The 13,347-nt window shown below is 44.3% G+C and overlaps 2 non-coding genes across 2 annotated transcripts; both read right to left on the bottom strand.

Moving 5' to 3' along the window:
- Window positions 1-4,491: 4,491 nt before the first annotated feature.
- Window positions 4,492-4,610, bottom strand: LOC146306351 (5S ribosomal RNA). Its single transcript, XR_014769215.1, has one exon. It is a non-coding gene; the product is annotated as a 5S ribosomal RNA (ribosomal RNA).
- A 1,739-nt stretch (window positions 4,611-6,349) lies between these two features.
- LOC146306350 (5S ribosomal RNA) lies at window positions 6,350-6,468 on the bottom strand. Its single transcript, XR_014769204.1, has one exon. It is a non-coding gene; the product is annotated as a 5S ribosomal RNA (ribosomal RNA).
- Window positions 6,469-13,347: the final 6,879 nt, after the last annotated feature.

Here is a 13,347-nt window from a genome sequence, read left to right as displayed (position 1 = left end):
GCAAGGCAGCTGCCTCTCCCTGCTCCTGTGCTTCTCTAGCCTCTCTATCTCTCCTCTTCCTATCTTGCTCTATGTTCAGCGCCGCAGCTGTGAGCAAAATAAGGTCTTCTTCTGTCTGACTTTTCCCTACATGGGCTCCCTCTTCGCTGTTATCAACTCGCTTAGGATACGCAGAGACAGTATGCTGTTCAAAATTTTCACGGGGAAAGGGAAGGTTCACATTAGCTAGAGTAGTCAGCAAACACTGTGGGGATGGTGCTCTTCCTTGGCGCCTAGCCCAACCATACATCATAGCTTTGGCACACGCAGCAGCGTCATTAACATGTCGCTCTTTAATTTTAGCCATTTCAGTCGCCCTGGTTCTCAATACAGTTTGCAACATAGGCATGTGACACAAGGCAACGTACTTAACACACCGATCAATGGTGTCTCTCAGTTCATCTGAACCCCATTCACACCGGCTGCCGCTTGCTTTCTCCCTTTCACACTGCTCTGCCACTCTCAACCACACTCTCAAACATTCCGACATGTAACGGAGATCCCACTCTGGATCTCCCTTATCAAAACTCAATTGCTCTCTTGCCAACTGTAATTTTTCACTCTCAAACGACCCTCCACATGGCCATTCACCCTTAGTCCATTCAGTCATCAAAGAGGAAAATGGGATCACACACTTCCAACCTTCCTTTCTACCAACAGTTCCACCGGGGGTGTGTGGGGGAAAAAAATTTTCAGCAATCGTCTTACTGGTGTGATCTGGCGTTCTTTTTGACATAGCTGGTGAGGTTGCTTTAGCAGTTAGCTCATGGGACTTTAAGACTGGTTTGGGGGAGGTAGAGTCAACATTGCGAGTGGTTTTTAAGATTGGTCTGGGTGAGGTGGAAACATTATAGCGAGTGGTTCTTGGAGAACTGACCATAGGTCTGTGTCTGGGCTCTGCTGTGGACTGATTATTACCCATTGCAATATTCAGATCAACAACAAACACATATACAGCACAGCATATACAAGCAACACATCACAAAATACTTCAGCTGCATCATGGGACTTCACACTCTTGTATTTTCATTAGTATTTAAATTTGGCAAAGTGGTTGCGGTATGAGACTTTAAAGATTTCAAATTTCTTTATTTTGTGTACACAATTCGGCGCCTAGGCCTCTGAAGCAGAACTTAGCAGAGTCTCTTTGTTCCCACAGGTCATAGATGCACGTCTTCCCAAGGGTTAACTTCACTGTGCACTCTTATCTAAGACGGGCTCAGCCCGCAGCTGTCCCGGAACCAAACACTTGATATCAGTCTCAGATTTACCGACCACAGATATTACTTTAAAATTCCACTTTTACACATATATTTGTTTTTCACATGAGTTGAACCAATGCTTTAAATTTGCTTTAATTCTATTTTAGTTATAGCCGAATTTGCTACGCATTAATTTTAGATTCCGTCAAACTCAAACATGGTAAGGCAAAGAAATTGATTTGCACTTACCAGTTTGTTGTTCTGTTGGAATCCTGCCGACAACGCCAAATTGTTGTGGAAATTCTGAAGAATGGTTCACTCAGACACTGAAGAAGAGTTCGGGAGTCCCAGATGACTTACACAGGAGTATTTAATGAAGCTTGATCGAGGAGAATTCAGATTAGCAATACACAGAGAATATTGTGACTGCCAACCCAATTCTGAAGGTTACTTCTCGAGTGAAGGTATTTAACTGTCCCCTGACATTCGCTGGAATTTGACACGCCACCATGTATGGGCCTGGTGTGTCTATCTATGTGTACACAAATTCTATTGGGCATAAGTGCAAAACAAGAAGCTATGCACCTATTTGCTCTAAATCACTGTATCTGTCGGCCTTGCTCATGTATTGTGCCCTGATAGAGAATGTGGAGACAGTCTGTCTGCCCGATAAGCCATAACCTTGGGACCTCAGGAGAAAGTATCTGGGGGATGCACTACTCTCCTACTTGTGCAGCTGTGGACTGTAGTTGTGCAGAGTGACCAACTACTAGTGTGCCTGTTCAGGTTAGATGACCTATGACTGGACCCTTCATGACTGCATTGTCACCCATATAAAGAGAGCTGTGAGGCAAGTGAGGCAAATTCCACAACAGAAACCAAGCTCTGCACCCCCATTTTTGGAAATTCCGGATCCAACGGTGCCACCATCGAGTCTCTATGAGGTCGGGAAGGGACTGAACCAGAACCTTGAGGACTCTGGTGCATACCTCGATGGGTTTTCGGAGGATAACGTTTGAAGGAAAGGTGGTAGAGACGTGAAATTAAGCTCTGCACCCCATTTTCGGACATTCCGGATCCAACGGTGCCACCATCGAGTCTCTACGAGGTCGGGAAGGGACTGAACCAGAACCTTGAGGACTCTGGTGCATACCTCGATGGGTTTTTGTGGAATAACTTTTGACGTGAATATGGTACAGACTTGCAAGCAGGCTCTGCAACCCCATAACTTTGTCTGTACACACACACACACCCACACACACACTCACCCAACCACACACACACACACACACACACACACACAAGTGAACACATCAGAATGTTAGGTGGCTGTGATGTCATCAAAGGGAATGTGATGACGTCACAGACGCTGTGCTTTGATCTAGCATGGGCTCTGTGATGACATCAGTGTTAGGTTATAATCCTAGCACCATGTCATTATCATACCGCCACTGGTTTTTGGGGGATAACTTTTGAAAGGATGGTGGTAGAGACTTGAAACCAAGCTCTGCACACCCATTTTTGGACATTCCGGATCCAACGGTGCCATCCTCGAGTCTCTACGAGGTCGGTAAGTGGGTCAACCAGAACCTTGAGGACTCTGGTGCATACCTCGACTGGTTTCGGGGGATAACTTTTGAAGGGATGGTGGTAGAGACTTGACACCAAGCTCTGCACCCCCATTTTTGGAAATTCCGGATCCAACGGTGCCATCCTCGAGTCTCTACGAGGTCGGGAAGGGACTAAACCAGAAGCTTGAGGACTCTGGTGCATACCTCGATGGGTTTTCGGAGGATAACGTTTGAAGGGATGGTGGTAGAGACTTGAAAGCAAGCTCTGCACCCCCATTTTTGAGCATTCCGGATCCAAGGGTACCTCCATCGAGTCTCTACAAGGTTGGGAAGTGGGTCAACTAGAACCTCGAGGACTCTGGTGCAAACCTCGATGGGTTTTTGTGGAATAACTTTTGAAGGGATGGTGGTAGAGACTTGAAAGCAAGCTCTGCACCCCCATTTTTGAGCATTCAGGATCCAACGGTGCCACCATTGAGTCTCTACGAGGTCGGGAAAGGACTGAACCAGAACCTTGAGGACTCTGGTGCATACCTCGATGGGTTTTCGGAGGATAACGTTTGAAGGAAAGGTGGTAGAGACGTGAAACTAAGCTCTGCACCCCCATTTTCTGACATTCCGGATCCAAGGGTACCACCATCGAGTCTCTACAAGGTTGGGAAGTGGGTCAACTAGAACCTCGAGGACTCTGGTGCAAACCTCGATGGGTTTTTGTGGAATAACTTTTGAAGTGAATGTGGTACAGACTTGCAAGCAGGCTCTGCACCCCCATAACTTTGTCTGTACACACACACCCACACACACACTCACCCACCCACACACACACACACACACACACACAAGTGAACACATCAGAATGTTAGGTGGCTGTGATGTCATCAAAGGGAATGTGATGACGTCACAGACGCTGTGCTTTGATCTAGCATGGGCTCTGTGATGACATCAGTGTTAGGTTATAATCCTAGCACCATGTCATTATCATACCTCCACTGGTTTTTGGGGGATAACTTTTGAAAGGATGGTGGTAGAGACTTGAAACTAAGCTCTGCACCCCCATTTTTGGACATTCCGGATCCAACGGTGCCACCTTCGAGTCTCTACGAGGTCGGGAAGTGGGTCAACCAGAACCTCACCACATCTACGGTAAGTGAGCTGCTGCACCCTTAAACCTGCTGTCCAACATGTCATAGACATTATTCTAAAAGCTGCAATTTAAAAATAAATCTGCAGCTCATAGGCCATGTCTTTGACTATGTTTAAAGTTTCTGTGAGTTGAGGACAGCAGTTACACCTCCAAATGATACACATAACATTCATGTTGCAGAGAAAAATCTAATCGATGATGGGTATTTGGAAAATTTTATTAAATGATCTACAACTGTAGTTAATTTTGGAATAGTTTCTGTTGATGGACTGTATCATATATACTTCTCAAGCTACATGCTATATGTATTTACATGAGCGCACACAGTCTTTGGGGAGTGAGAGACTATTGTTTTTGGAGCTAATCATCCAGAGTTAATGAGAGCAGAATTATTCTGAACAGTCAACTTATTCTCTTCTCTCCTTGAAATAAGGAATAGTTTTGTGAGGCTGATAACTGATGTAATTGAGAGTCCAGAGACATACAAAAATCTGCATCCACTGAGGAGGCAGCAGCGCCCTCTGCTGTTTGAAAAAGCTTACAGCACCTGGTATTCCCAGGCAGTCTCCCATCCAAGTACTAACCAGGCCCGACCCTGCTTAGCTTCCAAGATCGGACGAGATCGGGTGTGTTCAGGGTGGTATGGCCGTAAGCGAAGGAAGCAGGGACAAAGACACATTTTAAAGGTGCTGAGAAATCACACTGTGCAGACTTTGTGTATGAAAATGTAGAAATAGATTTAAAACATTTATTAATTCATATGTTTCTCAAATACCTTTTTAAAAAAAACAAAACAAAAAAACTATTACGCGTATTTATTGTTTTAGTCTTTTTTTTTTAACCATATTTAGCTCACTAGCCAATCAGGTTTTCGGGGGATAACTTTTCAAAGGATGGTGATAGAGACTTGAAACCAAGCTCTGCACCCCCATTTGCGGACATTCCGGTTCCAATGGTACCACCATCGAGTCTCTACGAGGTCGGGAAGTGGGTCAACCAGAACCTCGAGGACTCTGGTGCATACCTCGACGGGTTTTCGGGGGATAACTTTTGAAGGGATGGCGGTAGAGACTTGAAATCAAGCTCTGCATCCCCATTTGCGGACATTCCGGATCCGACGGTACCACCATCGAGTCTCTACGAGGTCGGGAAGTGGGTCAACCAGAACTCTGGTGCATACCTCCATGGGTTTTTGTGGATTAACTTTTGAAGGGAAAGTGATACAGACTTGAAACCAGGCTCTGGCGCCCCATTTTCGGACATTCCGGATCGAAAGGTACCACCATCGAGTCTCTACAGGCACTGCACCCCCATAACTTGTCTGTACACACACACACACACACACCACACACACACGCACACACACACACACACACAAGTGAACACATCAGAATGTTAGGTGGCTGTGATGTCATCAAAGGGAATGTGATGACGTCACAGACCCTGTGCTTTGATCTAGCATGGGCTCTGTGATGCCATCAGTGTTTAGGTCATAACCCTACCACCATGTCATTATCATACCTCGACATGTTTTCGGGGGATAACTTTTGAAGGGAAGGTGGTAGAGACTTGAAACCAAGCTCTGTGCCCCCATTTGCGGACATTCCGGTTCCGATGGTACCACCATCGAGTCTCTACGACGTCAGGAAGTGGGTCAACCAGAACCTCGAGGACTCTGGTGCATACCTCGACACGTTTTCGGGGGATAACTTTTGAAGGGAAGGTGGTAGAGACTTGAAACCAAGCTCTGTCCCCCCCCCCCCCACCCCATTTGCAGACATTCCGGATCCAACGGTACCACCATCGAGTCTCTACGAGGTCGGGAAGTGGGTCAACCAGAACCTCACCACATCTACGGTAAGTGAGCTGCTGCACCCTTAAACCTGCTGTCCAACATGTCATAGACATTATTCTAAAAGCTGCAATTTAAAAATAAATCTGCAGATCATAGGCCATGTCTTTGACTATGTTTAAAGTTTCTGTGAGTTGAGGACAGCAGTTACACCTCCAAATGATACACATAACATTCATGTTGCAGAGAAAAATCTAATCGATGATGGGTATTTGGAAAATTTTATTAAATGATCTACAACTGTAGTTAATTTTGGAATAGTTTCTGTTGATGGACTGTATCATATATACTTCTCAAGCTACATGCTATATGTATTTACATGAGCGCACACAGTCTTTGGGGAATGAGAAACTATTGTTTTTGGAGCTAATCATCCAGAGTTAATGAGAGCAGAATTATTCTGAACAGTCAACTTATTCTCTTCTCTCCTTGAAATAAGGAATAGTTTTGTGAGGCTGATAACTGATGTAATTGAGAGTCCAGAGACATACAAAAATCTGCATCCACTGAGGAGGCAGCAGCGCCCTCTGCTGTTTGAAAAAGCTTACAGCACCTGGTATTCCCAGGCAGTCTCCCATCCAGGTACTAACCTGGCCCGACCCTGCTTAGCTTCCGAGATCGGACGAGATCGGGCGTGTTCAGGGTGGTATGGCCGTAAGCGAAGGAAGCAGGGACAAAGACACATTTTAAAGGTGCTGAGAAATCACACTGTGCAGACTTTGTGTATGAAAATGTAGAAATAGATTTAAAACATTTATTAATTCATATGTTTCTCAAATACCTTTTTAAAAAAAACAAAACAAAAAAACTATTACGCGTATTTATTGTTTTAGTCTTTTTTTTTAACCATATTTAGCTCACTAGCCAATCAGGTTTTCGGGGGATAACTTTTGAAGGGATGGTGGTAGACATTTGAAACTAAGCTCTGCACCCCCATTTTTGAGCATTCCGGATCCAACGGTGCCACCATCGAGTCTCTACGAGGTCGGGAAGGGACTCAACCAGAACCTTGAGGACTCTGGTGCATACCTCGATGGGTTTTCGGAGGATAACGTTTGAAGGGATGGTGGTAGAGACTTGAAAGCAAGCTCTGCACTCCCATTTTTGAGCATTCAGGATCCAACGGTGCCACCATCGAGTCTCTACGAGTTCGGGAAGGGACTGAACCAGAACCTTGAGGACTCTGGTGCATACCTCGATGGGTTTTCGGAGGATAACGTTTGAAGGAAAGGTGGTAGAGACGTGAAACTAAGCTCTGCACCCCCATTTTCGGACATTCCGGATCCAAGGGTACCACCATCGAGTCTCTACAAGGTTGGGAAGTGGGTCAACTAGAACCTCGAGGACTCTGGTGCATACCTCGATGGGTTTTTGTGGAATAACTTTTGAAGTGAATGTGGTACAGACTTGCAAGCAGGCTCTGCACCCCCATAACTTTGTCTGTACACACACAGCCACACACACACTCACCCACCCACACACACACACACACACACACACACACACACACACGTGAACACATCAGAATGTTAGGTGGCTGTGATGTCATCAAAGGGAATGTGATGACGTCACAGACCCTGTGCTTTGATCTACCATGGGCTCTGTGATGACATCAGTGTTAGGTTATAATCCTACCACAATGTCATTATCATACCGCCACTGGTTTTCGGGGGATAACTTTTGAAAGGATGGTGGTAGAGACTTGAAAAAAAGCTCTGCACCCCCATTTTTGGACATTCCGGATCCAACGGTGCCACCCTCGAGTCTCTACGAGGTCGGGAAAGGACTGAACTAGAAGCTTGAGGACTCTGGTGCATACCTCGATGGGTTTTCGGAGGATAACGTTTGAAGGCAAGGTGGTAGAGACTTGAAACCAAGCTCTGCACCCCCATTTTTGGATATTCCGGATCCAACGGTGCCACCATCGAGTCTCTACAAGGTTGGGAAGTGGGTCAACTAGAACCTCGAGGACTCTGGTGCATACCTCGATGGGTTTTTGTGGAATAACTTTTGAAGTGAATGCGGTACAGACTTGCAAGCAGGCTCTGCACCCCCATAACTTTGTCTGTACACACACACCCACACACACACTCACCCACCCACACACATACACACACAAGTGAACACATCAGAATGTTAGGTGGCTGTGATGTCATCAAAGGGAATGTGATGACGTCACAGACCCTGTGCTTTGATCTAGCATGGGCTCTGTGATGACATCAGTGTCAGGTTATAATCCTAGCACCATGTCATTATCATACCTCCACTGGTTTTCGGGGGATAACTTTTGAAAGGATGGTGGTAGAGACTTGAAACCAAGCTCTGCACCCCCATTTTTGGACATTCCGGATCCAACGGTGCCACCCTCGAGTCTCTACGAGGTCAGGAAGTGGGTCAACCAGAACCTTGAGGACTCTGGTGCATATCTCGACTGGTTTCGGGGGATAACTTTTGAAGGGATGGTGGTAGAGACTTGAAAGCAAGCTCTGCACCCCCATTTTTGAGCATTCCGGATCCAATGGTGCCACCATCGAGTCTCTACGAGGTCGGGAAGGGACTCAACCAGAACCTTGAGGACTCTGGTGCATACCTCGATGGGTTTTCGGAGGATAACGTTTGAAGGGATGGTGGTAGAGACTTGAAAGCAAGCTCTGCACCCCCATTTTTGAGCATTCCGGATTCAACGGTGCCACCATCGAGTCTCTACGAGGTCAGGAAGGGACTGAACCAGAACCTTGAGGACTCTGGTGCATACCTCGATGGGTTTTCGGAGGATAACGTTTGAAGGAAAGGTGGTAGAAACGTGAAACTAAGCTCTGCACCCCCATTTTCGGACATTCCGGATCCAAGGGTACCACCATCGAGTCTCTACAAGGTTGGGAAGTGGGTCAACTAGAACCTCGAGGACTCTGGTGCATACCTCGATGGGTTTTTGTGGAATAACTTTTGAAGTGAATGTGGTGCAGACTTGCAAGCAGGCTCTGCACCCCCATAACTTTGTCTGTACACACACACCCACACACACACTCACCCACCCACACACACACACACACAAGTGAACACATCAGAATGTTAGGTGGCTGTGATGTCATCAAAGGGAATGTGATGACGTCACAGACCCTGTGCTTTGATCTAGCATGGGCTCTGTGATGACATCAGTGTCAGGTTATAATCCTAGCACCATGTCATTATCATACCTCCACTGGTTTTCGGGGGATAACTTTTGAAAGGATGGTGGTAGAGACTTGAAACCAAGCTCTGCACCCCCATTTTTGGACATTCCGGATCCAACGGTGCCACCCTCGAGTCTCTACGACGTCGGGAAGTGGGTCAACCAGAACCTTGAGGACTCTGGTGCATACCTCGACTGGTTTCGGGGGATAACTTTTGAAGGGATGGTGGTAGAGACTTGAAACCAAGCTCTGCACCCCCATTTTTGGACATTCTGGATCCAACGGTGCCAACCTCGAGTCTCTACGAGGTCGGGAAGTGGGTCAACCTGAACCTTGAGGACTCTGGTGCATACCTCGACTGGTTTCGGGGGATAACTTTTGAAGGAATGGTGGTAAAGACTTGAAACCAAGCTCTGCACCCCCATTTTCGGACATTCCGGATCCAACGGTGCCACCATCGAGTCTCTACAAGGTTGGGAGGTGGGTCAACCAGAACCTCGAGGACTCTGGTGCATACCTCGATGGGTTTTTGTGGAATAACTTTTGAAGTGAATGTGGTAAAGACTTGCAAGCAGGCTCTGCACCCCAATAACTTTGTCTGTACACACACACCCACACACACACTCACCCACCCACACACACACACACACACACACACACACACACACACATACACACACAAGTGAACACATCAGAATGTTAGGTGGCTGTGATGTCATCAAAGGGAATGTGATGACGTCACAGCCCCTATGCTTTGATCTAGCAGGGGCTCTGTGATGACATCAGTGTTAGGTTATAATCCTAGCACCATGTCATTATCATACCTCCACTGGTTTTCCGGTGATAACTTTTGAAAGGATGGTGGTAGAGACTTGAAACCAAGCTCTGCACCCCCATTTTTGGACATTCCGGATCCAACGGTGCCACCCTCGAGTCTCTACGAGGTCGGGAAGTGGGTCAACCAGAACCTTGAGGACTCTGGTGCATACCTCGACTGGTTTCGGGGGATAACTTTTGAAGGGATACGTACTTAGGCCACCTTTGGGGTCGTATGACAGAACTCCCCACATATGTGGACACCACTTTTCTGAATGGTTTAGAGGGAAGCTGCCACCATTTTCAGATGTGGAAGGATGCCCTCAATACCAAAATCACGTGATCTTTTGGATTAAACCATGTTTGTTCTTTTCCAGTCTGACTTTTAACCTGGACTTTGGGGACAAATCTTATTTAAGAAATTTTTGGGGACTTCGGCTAAACACAGATTCTGATAGAAGTAATCTTTGGGGTCTTATTTTTTGCAAGCCAGAGTGTTGGAACTATTTATTTATTTATTATTAGTATTTGGTATTGTTTAGTTAGTATTTGGATTTGATTATTCTGCATTGATTTATTTGAATTCAATATAATTACATTTTTGCAAGTATTCTGTTTATTATTTGTTATGTTGTTTTCATAAAACAAAAAACAACATTAAAAGGACATATGGCCACTACACAGAGATTCTTAACCTTGAGATATGTCCCACGAGAGTCATTTGAATTGATGGTCAGAACTTCCTGACATCTTGCTAATATTCACTGAATCAACACAAAACATATAAAGTCGGTTGAAATTATGATAAGTAAACGTTACAACCAATGACAAGGGGACCCACATGCAGTACAAAACACAGGCAATAAAATATGAAGAGAATGACATTTGTTGCAGCCTCACTGATCTTTAATTAACAAAAAGGGCACTTACAAAATAAATTAAAAACCTGAGACAGACTCTCCAGCTCTGAAACTTGTACCAGTGTACAAACACACAGATCTTTTGATATTGAGGCTGAGGACCAGAACTGTTTCTAACAGTTTACCAGTTTAACACAGTTGTTTTTTAACATCTCTCTCTCTCTCTGTTTTTTTTTTATGTTCTTATGTTTAGTACATAAATGTAGCCAAGTGAACAGGGGTTACTGTGTTTTTTGTGTTAGCTGAGCCCTAATAGAATGTGTACTGTCACTTTAAGGCCAGCCAGGTTGAGAATCCCATGAGAATTAGGAAGTCACACGAGACACGATAACTCGCGCGAACCGTCGTCTTCCTAACACAAACAATGGAGGAGAGGTGTGTTTGAAGAGTGTGAACCGAGAAAAACGTTTATCACAGAGGAAATAAGTGACCGAGTGAAAGAGTTAGAGCGGACCGGTAACTGAGCCGTCTGACGAGCGTGTGTGACTGAAGACTTCGTGTTTAGTTCTCGTCAGTCAAGGGTTTGTGTGTGGTCTCCAGTGTGTCGGGAGCCGCCCTAGACGACCACGGGTCAGCGTAAGTGGCATATAGTTTACTGAAACATTAGTTACGGTTACATTTTCGGTGTTAAATGTTGTTTATGAAGCTATATGTTGTGTTACCCATATAGAGGGAAGACAGAGAGCCGTGTGTGCGTGTGAGCTGCATCCAGGTGCAGGGTGAGGCTCTCAAGCTACAAGCTAGAGTAAGTGAGCACATGATTTTGCTTTCTGAATGTACTGCAAGTTCATTAAAGGTCACAGTAAAAACATATTTTGCACCGAGATATATAAAAATGTACATTAAAGTTACTTCATGGTGCATATTAAATTAATTCATGACGTTTACTGAGTTAAAACCTCATGTGTATTGTAAAATGTGTCTGATAAAATGAGGAGAGTGGCTTAAAAATGTATTCATGTTAATTAATGTATTTTATTTCCTGTTTACATAGGAATAGGCCACTACTGTTGTTTGTTTTACTTGTTTTTGTTTTGTTTTGGTTGGTTTTGCTTGTTTTATACGGAGACATTCATAAAATATTCAGAAAAGACAAGAAAGAACTTGTTTTATTTTTTTATTTGACTGTACAAACATTTCTCTCAAAATTAGAGAATTAATGCTGTGCTCGTTTGAGGGCAGTCGGGGTATTAAAGATCCTACTAAAATTTATTTTTGTGTCCGGTCTCCTCCCTCGTTGGCCTGGCCACATAAAAAAAAAAAAACTTTGGGTTAGTTAAATTGGTAGAAATGTGGCTAAATGAATGTATTTGGATAAAACATATATTATTTACCTTTTAACATTTTTTAAAGCATATTTTGATTACATTTAATCTTTTTTCTACCTACTTTTAAACATTTCACAATTTAACCTGTTGATGCTGAACTGAACATTTTTTAACTTACCTTTTAGATGCTCACTTTCTGAACACGGCAGATAGAAGACAGATAAGTATTTAAGTACTTGTCTGCCTCTTCAGTGCAGTGATTCTGTTTCTCACATAGTTCTTTACATCAGTCCATGTTCGTTCCTTCAAATTCTCCGTTTCATTTTGCAGACAAAGCATGCAGTCGTGCTTGGCAGGAACTGTGAATGTTCTGATGAATTTCATCAGGTGTTTCTCCACAGAACGAACTTCTCCTGCTTCCCATTTGCATCTGCTTCGTTGTACGGCTGGTTCTGTGAAGAAAAGAACAAATGCAATGTAATAATACTGGAAAACATGCAAATGCAGCCATCATCATGAACATTTTTTTCCCCAGTAGTAGCCTTAACGAAAGGGGGGTAAAAAAGCCTTGTGAAGTCCAACAACAGGTGGCTTTGTAACACGGGGTTGTGATCAGTATATTTTATTACTGGAAGAAGGTCAAAGCTATCATTATGCTGTTTGGCTCTCCAGCATCTTAAGTCTAAGATATGTTTTTCAGAGTGGTCTTCCAGTTTGAATGCTGCTTTCGCTGCATGTAAATGGTTTAGAAATTGTAGTACCAAAAAATAAATATGTCCATTCTATATAAATGTGAACTTCTGTATAGAGAGAGATTAGCTTCATGGCAACATTCATCATCTTGTCATAAGAACAAGGACACAATGATCATCATTCTCTTTGCACTGCAGGTTTTAACCTTGTATAGGAGGACTAGCACCACGTGCTGGTGCTGATGATGCTGATGGTGCTGATGATGCAGATGTATCCATTATGTGTTCCATTTCACTGCTGGTACACTCATCTTCTGAAGTGTCACTGGAATCTCCTTCATTGGATTGTGGCAGTTTCTCTGGAAGTAGAAAATGATCTAAATTAAATCAACAGCACTTTTAATCTCACAGGCAGAATCTAGTACAGCATTTATAAAAACACAGAAATATGAAACCGAGTATCCATACCAGTGTTAAATAGATCAAAAATTAAGAACATGCCCAGACCTTCAGGGTCAATTTCGATATCATCCGGTGTCATCCCTTTGTACTGCGACACAGTCCCCCTCTCCATGGCCAGGAGCACTTTGCTCATTCTAGCAAGCTGCAGAGTTCCTTGGGGCAACCAATAGTACTGTCGGTGGATGCCAATATCATGGCCTAAGAAGTC

This window comes from Lutjanus erythropterus, chromosome 23 (genome assembly GCF_056507025.1).
Source record: "Lutjanus erythropterus isolate fLutEry1 chromosome 23, fLutEry1.hap2, whole genome shotgun sequence".
Taxonomy (NCBI): domain Eukaryota; kingdom Metazoa; phylum Chordata; class Actinopteri; order Lutjaniformes; family Lutjanidae; genus Lutjanus; species Lutjanus erythropterus.
Note: the sequence above shows the minus strand (reverse complement) of the source record. Positions and strands in the feature narration are given on the sequence as shown.